The sequence below is a fragment of the Pan paniscus genome, chromosome 3, assembly GCF_029289425.2.
Source record: "Pan paniscus chromosome 3, NHGRI_mPanPan1-v2.0_pri, whole genome shotgun sequence".
In the NCBI taxonomy this organism is placed as follows: Eukaryota; Metazoa; Chordata; class Mammalia; order Primates; family Hominidae; genus Pan; species Pan paniscus.
In genome coordinates, this window is record NC_073252.2 from 39666935 (window position 1) to 39680320 (window position 13386).

General features: G+C 46.1%; 1 pseudogene; it reads left to right on the forward strand.

The window, feature by feature from the left end:
* The first annotated feature begins 93 nt into the window (after positions 1–93).
* Positions 94–8148, forward strand: LOC129397582 (WD repeat-containing protein 5-like; annotated as a pseudogene).
* Positions 8149–13386: the final 5238 nt, after the last annotated feature.

The following is a 13386-nucleotide window of genomic DNA, read 5'->3' on the forward strand; positions in this document are numbered from 1 at the left end:
TGCATTAAAAACATGGCATGGTGGCTCACACCTATAATCCCAACATTTTGGGAGGCCAGGGCGGGTGGATCACTTGAACCCAGGAGTTCGAGACCAGCCTGGGCAACATGATGAGACCTTATCTCTACAAAAAATTAGCCAGACGTGGTGGCACGCACCCGTAGTCCCAGCTACTCAGGCTGAGGTGAGAGGATCACTTGAACCTGGAAAGCAGAGGTTGCAATGAGCTGAGGTGGTGCCACTGCTCTCCAGCCTGGGCGCTACAACTGCTCTCCAGACTCTGTCTCAAAAAAAAAAACCCAAAAACTTCCAGAAGATTTTCCAATCCACTGTTAACATCATTACATTTCATTTATGAAAAATAAAAACTTCATTTATGTTACTGTGATGAAACAGTCAACATAGATTGAAACTCATCAGTTTAGCATTTCATTCAACTTTAGCATTCATTCAACGTAGATTGAAACTCATCAGATTAGCATTTGTCCTTGTAATATTGGAATAATTTAGAAAGGCTTAAGAGTGAATGTTGGCCAGATGTGGTGGCTCATACCTGTAATTCCAGCACTCTGAGAGGCCGAGGTGGGCAGATCACCTGAGGTCGGGAGTTTGAGACCAGCCTGGCCAACCTGGTGAAACTCCATTGCTACTAAAAATAAAAAAATTAGCTAGGTGTGTTGGCAGGTGCCTGTAATCCCAGCTACTCGGGAGGCTGAGGCACGAGAATTACTTGAGCCTGTGAAGCGGAGATTGCAGTGAGGCGATATCGTGCCACTGCACTCCAGCCCAGGCAACAGAGTGAGACTGTCTCAAAAAAAAAGTAAATGTTGATTTTTTACATTGGTGTGACTACTTCAGAACCTGCAAAATAGTTTTATGCTGATTACATTTAGTCCCTCTGAAAACACCAAGGCCATAATGCTGCCTAAGACATGGAAATAGAACCTAGAAATATTAACCCTTATTTGTATAGTAGCTTGCTAAATCCACATGCCCTATTCCTTTCATTTCTCACATTGGTTGTATTATATGATGGTAAAGGCCTGAGAAAGGAATTTCCTTCCAAAATACTAATAACTCAGATTCATCTTTTGACTGAATCCTGCCTTTCTACTTTTTCTGCATATCTAAAAGGACACTTTTAGGTGGCCATGTTGTAAAATATGTAAAGTGGATAGCCAATTCTGTTTTGAATTCTTATAACGAGCCAGTATTATAAAAGTAATGCACATCCTTGCCAGGTGTGGTGGCTCACGCCTGTAATCCCACCACCTTGGGAGGCTGAGGCGGGTGAATCAGTTGAGCTCAGGAGTTTGAGACTAGCCTGGGCAACACAGTCAGACCCCCATCTCTACCAAAAATACAAAAAATTAGCTGGGTGTGGTGGCACATGCTTGTAATCTCAGCTATTTGGGAGGCTGAGGCAGGAGAATCACTTGAACCTGACAGGCAGAGGTTGCAGTGAGCTGAGATCACATCACTGTACTCCAGCCTGGGTGACGGAGGCCGTGTCTCAAAAAAAAATTTTTTAAGTAATGCATGGGCCGGGCATGGTGGCTTAATGCCTGTAATTCCAACGTTTTGGGAGGCCGAGGCAGGTGGATCACCTGAGGTCAGGAGTTCGAGACCAGCCTGAACAACATGGTGAAACACTGTCTCTACTAAAAATAAAAAAATTAGCCAAGTGTGGTGGCGCATGTCTGTAATCCCAGCTACTCAGGAGGCTGAGACAGGAGAATCCTTGAACCTGGGAGGCAGAGGTTGCAGTGAGCTGAGATCACACCATTGCACTCCAGCCTGGACAACAAGTGAAACTCCTCCTCAAAAAAAAAAAAAAAAAAAAAAGTAATGTATGTCTTTATAGATCCTAGTAAATTTTGGGATGCAAATTTAACCCTACCAACTTTCTTTTGTTTTGAGACAGTCTCACTTTGTCAGGCTAGAGTGCAGTGGCGCGATCTCAGCTCACTGCAACCTCTGCCTCCTGGGTTCAAGTGATCCTCCTGTGTCAGCCTCCCAAGTAGCTGGGATTACAGGCGCACACCATCACGCCCAACTAATTTTTGTATTTTTAGTAGAGATGGGGTTTTGCCGTGTTGGCCAGGCTGGTCTCAAACTCTAGGCCTCAAACGATCTGCCCGCCTTGGCCTCCCAAAATGTTGGGATTTGTGAGCCACCACCGGGCCTAACCCTACCAACTTAAAATAGAAACATCTCAAGCTACCTTAACTTATTTTACAGGAAAAAAATGGATTACTTTTCAGGCTAATTTTGTGACATTTCTAGATATTATCTAATAGTTAGGCCCTTTGCACAGTGTAGGCCAATGGCAGGTAAACATTTGTTAGCAGGAGACTCATTTGGTGAAATAAAATTCTGAGCCGGCGCGGTGGCTCACGCCTATAATCTCAACACTTTGGGGGGCCGTTGCGGGCGGATCACCTGATATCAGGAATTGACACCAGCCTGGCCAACATGGCAAAACCCCGTCTCTACTAAAAATATAAAAAATCAGCTGGGTGTGGTGGCACGTGCCTGTAGTCCCAGCTACTGAGGAGGCTGAGGCACAAGAATCGCTTGAATCCAGGAAGCAGAGGTTGCGGTGAGCCGAAAATGCACCACTGCACTCCAGCATGGGCAACACAGTGAGACTCTTGTCTCAAAAAAAATAAATGAATAGGCCGCGCTCCCGCCCAGGGAGGATGCGCCGACGCCCCGAGCGCCCGGCCCTCCGCAGCAGCCCGGCAGACTGCCTCTGTCACCAGGACCCTCCGTCCACGTCCCCTGTGCGGCCAGCGTCAGAGCCATGGCGATGGAGGAGAGGAAGCCCGAGACAGAGGCAAGGAGAGCACAGCCGACCCCTTCGTCATCCACCACTCAGAGCAAGCCTACGCCCGTGAAGCCAAACTATGCTCTCTAAAGTTCACCCTTGCTGGCCACACCAAAGCAGTGTCCTCCGTGAAATTCAGCCCGAATGGAGAGTGGCTGGCAAGTTCATCTGCTGATAAACTCATTAAAATTTGGGGGACTCATATGATGGGAAATTTGAGAAAACCGTCTGGTCACAAGCTGGGAATATCCGATGCAGCCTGGTCGTCAGATTCTAACCTTTTTGTTTCCGCCTCAGATGACAAAACCTTGAAGATACAGGACGTGAGCTCGGGAAAGTGTCTGAAAACCCTGAAGGGACACAGTAATTATGTCTTTTGCTGTAACTTCAATCCCCAGTCCAGCCTTACTGTCTCAGGATCCTTTGATGAAAGTGTGAGGATATGGGTTGTGAAAACAGGGAAGTGCCACAAGACTGCTAGCTCACTCCGATCCAGTCTCGGCCATTCATTTTAATCGTGATGGATTCTTGATAGTTTCAAGTAGCTATGATGGTCTCTGTCACATCTGGGACACCGCCTCAGGCCAGTGCCTGAAAACGCTCACTGATGATGACAACCCCTGGTGTCTTTCGTGAAGCTCTCCCCGAAGGGCGGATACATCCTGGCTGCCACGCTGGGCAACACTCAAGCTCTGGGACTACAGCAAGGGGAAGTGCCTGAAGACATACACTGGCCACAAGAACGAGAAATACTGCATATTTGCCAATTTCTCTGTTACTGGCGGGAAGTGGATTGTGTCTGCCTCGGAGGATAACCTTCTTTACATCTGGAACCTTCAGACAAAAGAGATTGTACAGAAATTACAAGGCCACACAGATGTTGTGACCTCAACAGCTTGTCACCCAACAGAAAACATCATCACTTCTGCCGCGCTAGAAAATGACAAAACAATTAAACTGTGGAAGAGTGACTGTTAAGTCCCTTTGCTCCCACATGCGATAGACTGTCAGGAAGTTGACCCGGATTGGCAAGAAACATGATGTCTCGGAGGTAGTCCCCTGGGTCTGTGCCTGGGGGTCAGGACCGGGCCTGATTTGAGCCTCCTTTTTGAAGATGATTTGGCCGAGTGTGGACCACCGGAAAGTTCTAAAAGTTGCTGGTGACATTTCTTGCCAATTCTCTAAGACTGTCTAGGGAAGAGTTCCTAGTCTGTTGTGTTCAAACAGAGTCAACAAAAATTTTTAATTTTTTGTTACAAAAGGGTGAAGTTCAATTTTAAAAATAAATAATAAATATAATAAAAATCTCATGGAACTTCAATGTAAAATAATTAAAATGGCATTTTATTAGCAGTGTATGTTAAAGTTTCAGATTTGTAACATTTACTCTGTAAATAAAAATAGTGAATAAGTAAAATGAAGCAATTTTGATACATATGCAAAATTGGGATTTATGGATAACAGTTGCTGTCTTCAGCCTCAAGAGTCTACTTATTTGTTTTGGTTGCACAGTATTGAGAACAATTCTAATATAGCTAAATAATAGTAAATTTCAGTTAATAGCATAGCTTAAAAAGAAAAAATAGTAAATAATTTTTAAAAATGGTAAAACACCTCATCTTGGAATGTCTGGATACTTTCCAGTTAAATTTAATACAGAAACTTGAAAGAGGAATAGCAGGAGATGTTTTTGTTTTGTTTTGTTTTGTTTTGTTTTGTTTTTGAGACAGAGTCTCGCTCTGTCGCCCAGGCTGGAGTGCAGTCATGCGATGTGGGCTCACTGCAACCTCCACCTCAAGTGATTCTCATGCCTCTGCCTCCTGAATAGCTGGGATTACAGGCACGCACCACCATGCCCAGCTAATTTTTGTGTTTTTAGTAGAGACAGAGTTTCACCATGTTGCCCAGGCTGGTCTGGAACTCCAGGACTCAAGTGATTCACTCATCTCGGCAACTCAAAGTGCTGGTATTACAGGCACGCGTCAATACTCCCAGCTAATTTTTTATATTTTTAGTAGAGATGGGGTTTCACCATGTAGGCCAGGCTGGTCTCAAACTCCTGACCTGAAGTGATCTGCCAGCTTTGGCCTCCCAAAGTGCTGAGATTACAGGCGCGAGCCACTGCGCCCAGCTGGGGCTGCTATTTTTGAATCTGCTTTTAAAGAGCAGGTGGTACCTTTCCCTTCCTCTTTTCCTTTTTCCTTGCTGGCTAGAATGAAAACATGATGCTTAGAGTGGGAGCAGCCATCCTGGACATGAGATGGGAGACTTGTGTCAAGGACAGCAGAGCAACCAGATGAGTAAGGCTTGGGCCTTTTCCAGCCCTCGACCACCTACCTGGACTTTTGTGTGAGAGAGAAATACATTACTATTCTGCTTAACACACTATAATATTGGGTCCCTCCTGGAGCATCCAAGTTTATATTCTAATGCAATTTATAAATTATGTTTATTCTAATGCCCGTAAAATAAATGCCTATTAAAATTAAGAAAGATATATATGCACCTAAAATAATCTCCCATGTTACTAGCATTATCTAGTGAGTAGTCTCTTACATGTCTGTATTCAAGAAAAAGGAAGGGAAGAAGGGAGCAAGCGGTCACTGTATCCAACTTATCCTCTGCTTATACATATTATTTTGCAAGGCAAACACTAATGATATATTTCTTCCTGAGTTTTTGGTCTAAAACTTGAACACACTCCCAGTATGTGGTGATGATAACAGCTAGTTGGGGACCACGTGCTCTGGAAAGCTAGGATAAGTCTCTAAAGAGTGACTAACAAAGTTCATGCCTTTTTTTTTTTTTTGAGATGGAATCTCGCTCTGTCACCCAGGCTAGAGGGCAGTGGTGCGATCTCAGCTCACTGCAAGCTCCGCCTCCTGGGTTCACGCCATTCTCCTGCCTCAGCCTCCCAAGTAGCTGGGACTACAGGTGCCCGCCACCATTCCTGGCTCATTTTTTTGTGTTTTTAGTAGAGACGGGGTTTCACTGTGTTAGCCAGGATGGTCTCGATCTCCTGACCTCATGATCTGCCTGTGGTGGCCTCCCAACATTCTGGGATTACAGGCATGAGCCACAGCACCTGGCCTTTTTTTTTTTTTTTTTTTTGAGATGGGATCTCACTCTGTTGCCCAGGCTGGAGTGCAGTGGCACAATCTTGGCTCACTGCAGCCTCAACCTCCCTGGCTCAAGTGATCCTCCCACCGCAGCCCCCCAAATAGCTGGGACTACAGGTCCCCACCACCACACCTGCCTATTTTTTTTTTTTTTTGTCATTTTGGCAGAGATGGGGTCTTGCCATGTTGCCCAGGTGGGTCTCAAACTCCTGAGCTCAAGCAATTCACCCACTGTGGCCTCCCAAACTGCTCAGATTATAGGCATGAGCTACTGCACCTGGCCTTTTTTTGTTGTTTTTTTTTTAATAATGTGATAGCTGCAATTGTGCCACTGCACTCCAGCCTGGGCAAGTGAGACTCTATCTCGAAAAAGCACAAAAAATTGGCTGAGTGTGGCAGCTCATGCCTGTACTCCCAGCACTTTGGGAGGCTGAGGCGGGTGTATCACCTGAGGTTAGGACTTTGAGACCAGCCTGGCCAACATGGTGAAATCCCATCTCTACTAAAAATACAAAAATTAGCCAAACATGGTGGCGGGCACCTGTAATCACAGTTACTTGGGAAGCTGAGGCAGGAGAATTGCTGGAACCAGGAGGCAGGGGTTGTAGTGAGCCGAGATTACACCATTGCACTCCAGCCTGGGCAACAAGAGTGTGAAGCTCTGTCAAAAACACACACACGCACACACACACACACACAATAAATAAATAAAATTTTTAAGTTAAAAAAAAGAAAGTGACTACAAAAATAAAAAAACACCTCAATGTTTCCTTTTACCATTTTAACCTTATTTTTGAGACAGGATCTTGCTGCATCACCCAGGCTGGAGTGCAGTGGCACAAATCGGCTCATTGCAACCTTGACCTCCCAAGCTCAAGTGATCCTCCCACCTCAGCCTCCTGAGTAGCTGGGACTACAGACACATGCCACCACTCCTCACTAATTTTTTTTCTATTATTTGTAGAGATCTCACTATGTTGCCCAGACTGGTCTTGAACTCCTGGGCTCAAGTGATCCTCCCTTCTCGACCTCCCATAGTGAGGCAGAAATTAGAGAAAGAAGAAATAAAAACTAAAAGAGAAAGACACGTTTTCCTGTATTAGGTTGTCTCATCCCAAAAAGCAGTAACAGACAGAGCCCAGGTGCAGGCAAGGTCCTGATAACACTATCTAAGAAGTCAGAACCCAAAAGGAATGTGCTCTGGAGGCTCTCCCAGCACTCCCCAACATAAGGATAAGAAAAACAAAATTCCTCTTTTAGCCCTTTACCACCTCCCCATAAATATTTTGCAAGTTTTAGAAGTTCCTGTTTCTCCTTCAATGCAACTGCAAGGTCACAAGCTATGCTAGAGATTACGAGACCTGTCACTGTTTGATTAACTGTCTTTATTCTGCTTCTGCAAGCTTTCTTATAAAAATTGAGCCCTGTCTTTGTTCTGGCCTCAATTTTTTGGATGTGAATCCACTGAGCCAGCATACACCTTAATAAAAATCCTCCTGTAACACCCATTTGGTCTCTTTGGTCCTCTGATTTCTACAACATTTTGGTGAGCCAGCCGGGAGAGGAGATGACAGGTTTGCTGTCTCCTTTGCCTGTGGGGCTGGAGCCCCAGACTGGCGGGATACCTGTGACCCCAGGTGTGCCATCAGGAGAACTTCAACCCGGAGGGGAGATCAGCTCTCCTGCGACCCAGTGTCCCTTCCCTGACAGTGCAACGGAACCTAAGGGGTACAGGACGATTCCAGGGACAGTGCACTTCAGGACCACGGTAAGGTATTGGGGCCCAAGGCAGGACCTGTCCCATAAGGAGGGAAGGGGAGCCTGATCACCTTCCAGGGTGCAACTAGTAGTCCGACACAGGATGAGAGAATGGCTCGTAAATGTTGGGGAAACTTACACCCTAACCAACCCAGGACGCAAGAGTGGCAGGGAAGCAATTGGTCGTGTATTTAGGGTAGTAACTGGGGTCGGAGGACAGCCAGGACACCTGGACCAATTCCCCTATATCTACTCATGGCCGCACTCAGGTTATGCAAATGCCTCTCAGGGAAAAAAGAGGACCCCCCTCTATTATAATGAACAAGGTCAAATCTAGGGAAGGGAATGAACCTTCATTTACCAGCCTTTTTCAACCACTGATCTCCTAAACTGGAAGCACCATACCCCTTCCTGCACAGAGAAACCTCAGGCCTTTATAGATCTGGTGCAGTCCATCTTCCTAACACACAATCCAACTTGGCCAGATGTCAAACAGCTCCTCCTGATGCTGTTTAATACTGAGGAGCACCGGAGGATAACTCAGGCAGCCCTCCACTGGCTTGAAGCAAATGTACCAGCAGGCACAATGAATGCTCAGGCATATGCTCAAGGCCACCTCCCAGAAGCAGACCCACACGAGGACCCAAATGATGTAACCCAGTTTCAGCACCTGCAGAGGTACCAAGAGGCAATCCTGCAAAGGCTGAGAAATGGTGGGAAAAAGACAATCAACATACGGAAAATCTCAGAGATGCTCCAGGGAGCAGATGAAAGCCCTAGCCAGTTTTATGAAAGACTGTATGAGGCATTCCGGCTTTATACTCCGTTTGACCCTGAAGCAGCTGAAAATCAGCACACGGTGAACACGGCATTTGTAGGACAAGCCCAGGGTGACATCAAACAGAAGCTGCAGAAATTAGAAGGGTTTACAGGCGCGAATGCCACCCAGCTTATAGAGGTGGCCACTGAGGTGTATGTTAACCGTGACCAAGAGGCAAAGAAGGAAGCAGAACAGAGGCTTGAGAAAAAGGCCGATCTGTTAGCGGCAGCCCTCGTAGAAAGGGAAACTAGTATTGTAAGAGGATGTGGACGTGGACATGGATGTGGAAGAGGTCAAGTTAGGCAGAGATCTGAGAGCCGGCCGAGGCTAGAGAGAGATCAATGTACATGATGCAAAAAGAAGGGACACTGGAAGAATGAATGTCCAGAAGGTAATGAGGAGAGTAGTCAGGGCCATGGTATGAAGAGACCATCTGCCAAGGGCTGCCGCACCCTGGGGGAACTAGATACTGATCTAATCAGGCTGGCAGGGGCTGAAGGATATGAAGACTGGGACAGACTGGGCTCCTTCTCTTTAGGCCCCCAGGAACCAATAGTCACATTAGAAGTTGCGGGCCAGCTAATGGACTTTATGGTAGACACCGGGGCTGAACACTCAGTAGTGACCTGACCTATAGGGCCACTAATCACGAACTATACAACTATTGTAGGAGCCACTAGAGTCTCAGAGAAAAGGCCTGTCAGTCAAGGAGGTGTGTTATAGGAGGACGAGAGGTCCAACATGAATTCCTATACCTCCCAAATTGTCCAGTTCCTTTGCTGGGAAGAGACCTACTCCAAAAACTCCAAGTACAGATTGCTTTTGGGCCACAAGGAAATATGACTTTGAGCCTAACTGAGCTGAAGGCCATGATGTTAACCCTTACTGTCCCACAGACTGAGGACTGGAGACTATATGCAAAAAAGACTCCAGAACCGGGAGTAAATGAAATGTATCGGTTACTTACTAAAATTCCTGGAGTATAGGCTGAAGATAACTCACCAGGGCTGGCTGTAAATCAGGCACTGGTAGTAGTAGGGTCAGAACCAGGAGGCCCCCTTCATTGCTGTGGAGATATAGTAGATAAGGTGTTCTCAAGCCAGAGAGATTTTACAGACCAACCCCTCAGGGCCCCAGATGTTGAATACTTTACAGATAGAAGCAGTTTTGTACTGGAAGGGATCCGACAAGCCGGGTATGCAGTAGTAACATTAAACTCAGCAGCAGAGGTACAGTCTCTGCCCACCGGAACATCAGCCCAAAAGGCAGAACTAATAGCCCTGACAAGAGCCCTTTTGCTAGCAAAAGACGAAAAAAGTCAATGTCTGGCCAGTCGCGGTGGCTCACGCCTGTAATCCCAGCACTTTGGGAGGCTGAGGCGGGCGGATCACGAGGTCAGGAGATCAAGACCATCCTGGCTAACACAGTGAAACCCCGTCTCTACTAAAAATACAAAAACTTAGCTGGGTGTTGTGGCGGGCGCCTGTAGTCCCAGCTACTCAGGAGGCTGAGGCAGGAGAATGGTGTGAACCTGGGAGGCGGAGGTTGCAGTGAGCCGAGATGGCGTCACTGCACTCCAGCCTGGGTGACACAGCGAGCTCCGTCTAAAAAAAAAAAAATAGTCAATGTCTACATGGATTATAAGTATGCCTTTGCTACATTACATGTTCATGGAGCTATATATAAAGAAAGAAGACTTTTAACTGCAGGGGGCAAAGAAAGTACAAAGAAGAAATTCTACAGCTCTTAAATGCTATATGGGCTGCTCCAAAGAAAGTAGCCGTTATGCATTGCAAAGGGCACCAAAAGGCAGGAACACTAGAGGCCAAAGGAAACAGAAAAGCAAACAAGGAGGCAAAACGGGCAGCAATGACTACCCTGCACTGTAAAGAGGAGATCCTAGCTTTGCCTCTCCTCCCAGAGCCTCCCCTGCCAGAGGTCCCAAATTATTCTCCAAATGAAACGGGCCTAATTTGCCCAAGAAGCCAGAAATTACATTGAAGGAGGATGGTGGAAATTCTCAGATGGGAGGCTAGCCATTCCTGAAATGGTAGCCCCTAAGTTTGTAAAAACAATTCCATCAAATAACTCATATTTTTTAAAAATGGCATTAGAGACACTACTTAGACGACATTTCTGTGTGCCACGACTCACTGCCATTGCCCGAGCCGTTTGTGAACAATGTCTAACTTGTGTTCAGAACAACCCTCTGCAGGGGCCTACCCGGCCCCCAGGAATTCAAGAAATAGAGGCCACACCTTGTGAAAACTTGCTTCTGGACTTTACCGAGCTGCCCCAAGCAGGAGGCTATCAGTACATGTTGGTGTTCATCTGCACCTTCTCAGGGTAGGTTGAGGCTTTCCCCACCTGGACAGAAAAGGCGCAGGAAGTAACTAAAGTACCGATAAGAGACATTATTCCCAGATTTAGACTGCTTCTAACTCTAGGGTCAGACAATGGACTGGCATTTGTAGCTGAAATAGTTCAAGATCTTAACACGGCTGTTAAAAATAAAATGGAAATTACACACGGCCTACCAGTCACAAAGCTCAGGAAAAGTGGAGTGCATGAACTGGATGGACACTCAAGCAGCTACTGAAGAAATATTGCCAGGAGACTTATCTGAGATTAGATCAAGTCTTGTCCATGGTCTTCCTCTGAGTCAGGCGCACCCCCACTAAACAAACTGCGTATTCGCCCTGTGAGATTTTGTTTAGCCGGCCACCCCTAATCATAGGTCAAGTTAGAGGTGATCTCCGTGAGCTAGGAAAACTAACTTTGAGAAAGCAAATGCAGGCTTAGGGATAGCCATGTAAACAGTTCATAGCTGGGTACATGAAAGATTACCTGTTAAGTCTAACAGACCCAGCACACCCATTTAAACCTGGGGACTTTGTTTAGGTTAAAAAATTGGAATCCAACCACTTTGGGACCCATAAGAGATAGGCCCCATACTGTAATCTTGTCCACTCCCACTGCTGTTAAAGTTGCAAGAATCGTGCCTAAGATCCACCACAGTCTGCTGAAACTGGTGGCCCAAGACCAGTAGATCAGCCACCAGGACCCAGACCACCCGACCCGACTCATCCTGCGACAAAACTAAGCTGCCAGTAGAGACAGCAGCCCTGCTCTGGTCACTCCAGAAGCTGACCAGTCTACACATGGTGGAAGCTTGTAGAAACAATAGCCCTGCTCTAGTCACCCCAAAAGCTGACTAGTCTATGCACGGCTGAAGCTTGAAGAATCATCATCAGGGAAGTAAATGTAGCCAGAGATCTTAAGCCCAATAACTTTCCGTATAATATTAATTGTTTTGCTGGCCAGGCATGGTGGCTCACGCCTGTAATCCCAGCACTTTGGGAGGCTGAGGCGGGCGGATCAAGACGTCAGGAGATCGAGACCATCCTAGCTAACATGGTGAAACCCCATCTCTACTAAAAATACAAAAAATTAGCCGGGTGTGGTGGCAGGCGCCTGTAATCCCAGCTACTCCGGAGGCTGAGGCAGGAGAATGGCGTGAACCTGGGAGGCGGAGCTTGCAGTGAGCCGAGATCGCACCACTGCACTCCAGCCTGGGCGAGAGAGTGAGACTCCGTCTCAGAAAAAAGAGAAAGACCAATAGAGGAATCCCTCACTGCATGCATACCACATGGTTAAGAAACACAATAGGTAAGACTTTATTGTACTATACATATTATGAGTGAATAGGAAGCCATCTGGGGACTTGCATGCATAACCAGACAACCTATTCAGTCTGTGACCCAAGAGATGGCCGGCCTTCTATATGCTATAATCCCAAGCTCATACCTGAAACCCAAACCTGAAAACCAAAAGAGTCCCCAGACTCCCTCTTCAGAGGTTGGTTTTCGTCTTTTGGTGGATTTAAAACATGAATAGAAGTGGTGCTGGCTACGTTAAGTGGTTGCTTAATACTCCCTTGCCTCTTACACCTCCTTGTCAGAAGCATTCAATCGACTTAGTAGACAAAACAACCACCACTCGACTAATGGCTCTAACTAAGTACCAGCCATTGCCAACTGAAGAAAATTATGCTGCCATGAAGAATTAAATAATAGTGATGCTTTCTATTAAACTTCATTTATAAAAAGCATCAAAGGGGGGAATGAGGCAGAAATTAGAGAAAGAAGAAATAAAAACTAAAAGAGAAAAACAAGTTTTCCTGTATTAGGCTGTCTCATCCCAAAAAGCAGTAACAGACACAGCCCAGGCCAAGACAAGGTCCCGATAACACTATGTAAGAAGTCAGGACCTAGTAGTGCTAGAATTATAGTCATGAACCACCATGCCCAGCCCACTTTAACCATGTTGAAGTGTACAATTCAGTGGCATTAAGTACATTCCCAATGTTATGTAACCATCAGTGTCTCTATTTTGACAAGTGAGTGAAGCCCAAGCTCAGTGTAGAGTTCAAGGCCTTCCACAATTTGTCCTTGGTCTAACCTTCCAGTCTTCTCCAGCTATTCCTCCTCCTACTCCCTTCAACTCCAGAAAAAAAGACAACTTGCTTTCTCTAAGAGCAGCCTGAATCTTCCTGCTTCCATCTTTTTCTTCCCATTGCTTCTGCCATGGACCTGCCAATTCAAACCCACCCTTCCCCTACTAAGATCATGTCTCTTTATTAAGATCCACCTCAAATGCCACCCTCCTTCTGGGAAGCCTTCCTGTTTTCCTCAGCTGGAGTAATCTTTACCTCTGTGTCCACACAGCATTTTTTAAAATCACTTATGGCTATTTTCTTGGTTGGGCCAGTTATTTGTGTACCTTCCTCTCTTAAGATCTCTCTCATTCATCTGTGCCCTCTGTTAGCATCTCCCAGTATCTGCATTATAGTAGGTGCA